Source organism: Gossypium hirsutum, chromosome D10 (assembly GCF_007990345.1).
Source record: "Gossypium hirsutum isolate 1008001.06 chromosome D10, Gossypium_hirsutum_v2.1, whole genome shotgun sequence".
In the NCBI taxonomy this organism is placed as follows: Eukaryota; Viridiplantae; Streptophyta; class Magnoliopsida; order Malvales; family Malvaceae; genus Gossypium; species Gossypium hirsutum.
Genome location: NC_053446.1, coordinates 66,590,124 through 66,593,563, shown reverse-complemented (window position 1 = coordinate 66,593,563; position 3,440 = coordinate 66,590,124).

The following is a 3,440-nucleotide window of genomic DNA, read 5'->3' as shown; positions in this document are numbered from 1 at the left end:
TCTAATCTGCCTTTGAGAATGATGGAATTGCTCTTGCCATTGATCATTACTCCTCTCAAGAAGCTCCATTCGTAGCTCAGAATTGTGTAATGCGTCCTCAAGCTCCTCTACCTTTCCTTTCAGTTCTTCGATCTTATTTAAGCTTGCTCTTAATTCGATCATGGAGTTACGACTACGGTACGAGTGAAGTGACTTTTCTAGCTCTGCCACCTTGGCCTTTAATCCTGCCTTCTCATTTCGGCACTCTAACAAACTCCTTTCCAAAGCGTTTTCTCGAGCTCGAGCATCTTAAAATTTTTTTTCCCACTGATCGGCCCTATTCTTTTCCTCATTGATCTCTTGTCGCCACTGCTCTGACGTTTTACCCAAACCGACAGTTCTAATCGACAATCGCAGCTTCTTGTAATCTGTTTTTAGACTATCCAAATCCTCTTCAGCTTTGTTCTTTCCCTTCCTTAATTTCTCGGCTTCTAGCTTGTGGATATCGATGTCTAATCCCAAATGCACTCTTTCTTCTTCTAACTGTTCTATCCTCTTTCCCAACTCAGAATTTCTTTTCTCAAAGTCTCGTTTGATGATCTCTAATTCTGACGGAACTACTTGTAGATGCTCCTCTATAGACTGAACGCAATCTTCCCTCGGCTTAGGGATGTTGTCATTGACTCTTTTACTCCACCACCCATAATATTCTGAAGTTGTCATCGCTCCTACGGTAAATCTTTTCATTCGGTGAACCTGTTTCCAAGCGTTAGATATTTCTCGAGTTTTTCTCTTGTAGTTTTCATTCTTATAAGAAAACTCACATTGAGCCAGCCCTTGTGTTGCTGGTATGAACTGTCTCGATCTATATTGTCTTAATACGAATAAAGGGGCATAACCGACAGCTCCCTAAATTCCGAGTAAAGGGACCCAGTCGAAATCCCCACATCGATACAGGATCTCGTCGGGTACCATCCAAGGAGCTTTCCATTCAACGTCATCCTCCTGAAGATTTTGGAGAATCGTCATCCACTTTTCTTCCGTGATGTCGTCTCGTCTTGGTGTAGCAACTTGTTCCTTCAATGGAGAATAGTCTTCTGAGAAGACTCGATAGGAGACATTTTCCACCTTCCAAAAGTGACTATGGAACCACACCAATAGTAGCTGCGCGCATCCGATGAACCTTCCCTCCCCTGCTCTTCGACATGCGCTTAGAGATCTGAAGGTTTCTGCTAAGATTGTCGGGATGGGCGTGACTCCTTTACTAAGCCGATCGAACAAATCAGAGACGGCCTCATCTACGTGCCCTAAAGCTCTAGGGAAAATTACCAATCCATAGATACCTAGAGCGAAGACATCCACTCTTTTCTTCACATCAGGGTGTGCTAATACTAAATCTCGCAAGCTTTTCCAAGGAACGCATTTACTGTCTCCTTTCTGTTGGATCCGGGCAGGGACCCACTATTCGCTCATCCCTGTAATACTCATCAATTTTTTTAATAATGTCGGGACACTGGCAGCTCTAGAATAGGCTTTGTCAATTTGAATCTTTGGACACCGAAGCAGGGTCATATATTCTTCCACGGTGGGAACCAAATCCACTTTTCCAAAAGTGAAACAACTGTAAGAAGGATTCCAAAACTGGGCTAGGGCTCGGAATAAATGCTTGTCCACTTTGATACCAAGTAGGTAAGGCAAGTCCCCGTAGTCACAGTAAAACATCTGCTTGGTCCCGTCGTCCCATTGATCCCATATTTCCTTCATTTCTCGAAGATCATTTTGGATTACGCTGATACGGGTGAAGTCTCATAACTCTGATACGTACCCTTCTGCAAGACTATTGCCTTTCTCTCTCCACATCGTCTCAGCCCATAATCGTACAGCTGCATTGTCTTCTACTTTATCAAGAAACCTCTTTTCCATGATAAGCTTTCTATCTATACTGAACGTGAATCGACACCTCTTTTGAAATGAAAATGCCATGCAATCACAAACAAAGCAAATTAGAGCTAGGATTTAAAGTAAACAATAATAAATAAAGCATCTATTCGGTAAGCACTAGGGTCTGGAATAGCTCTATCTCGGTGGGTTCTTATGGCTCGCTATGTGTGGTTTGGTTCTAAAGTAAGGGTACCTGAACCAGCAGATTCCTCGATCCTCACCCATTATAGGCTCATATGGACCGAGTTCAGTTCAGGGGAATACATTTCCCTATGGCCATGCGGAGATGAAAATCTCACGAAGACATAGGTACGGATGTATCCCGGAAGCGATTCACTGTCCCATGCGGAGGTGAAAACCTCACGAAGGCGTAGTTTCTCACTCCCACTTAAAAGGGTATGACCAGCGATCATGCAATGCAATGTGCAGAGGTATAAAATAAAATACAGAACACGATAAAAAAAATATAACTCAAAATAAAAGAGATGCAATGAAAGGGTCGTAAATTTAAATCAAATTTTTCACTTTCAACAAAAAGACTAGAAATAATCAACACGTGGCTTGACTCTCTTATTTTCCCCAGTGGAGTCGCCAAGCTGTTGACACCATTTTTTGATGATGAAAACGGGGTCGACTTAGATTTTGAAAATAAAACGAAAAATGGGAGTCGCCACCAATCTTTTTGATGAGGTGTGATCGGGTCACCTCGTAAAACGGTTGTTTTTAATAAACGATTTAGATTTTATTAAAACAATGATTTTTGTCTATGAAATTCAGAAAAATGGGTTCGGGAGTCAGTTACGCACGAGGAAGGATTAGCACCCTCGATGCGCCCAAAATTGGTACCTAGTTGATTAATTAGTGTCTTAGTGTCGAAAATTGAAAATTTGAAGAGTTTTAAAAAAATACGATCCTTAAAAGAAACTCTGATAACGTGAATTGAAATATAAGATTCTCTTGTTCCGAAGGAATATCACATCCAGCACGTTAGGACACGATACTCTAAACCATCGAAACCAAGATCATCTTATAGTTTAATGAAACCATACTTTGAAGATTTAAGGGATATTTGGCTATTTAGTCGAACGAGAAATCGAAACCCAGCACGTTAGGGCACGTTTTCTCGATTTTCCAAACGCGAAATATTGCCTTATTTAGAAAATTTTCCTTTTGATGCTTGGTATTAATGCTTGACAAAAACAATAACGAATACGACGAGGTGAGCAAGGCAAAGTGAGTAACAATAATACAATAGGAAAAATGAAATGACGAGGCGATTACATAAACAAAGCATACAAATAAATAAATAGAACTAACATTTTAGAAAAAGCACAAGTGTACATGGATAAATAAACAAACACCAAATAACAATGATGACAATAAATACAATTATGTAAATATATATATATATATATATATGCATATATAATTTAAAGCCATAAAATAAGAAATATATATAAATTACAGAATATGAAAACATAGATAAGTATGTACATATATATAAAATCGGTAAGTATTAT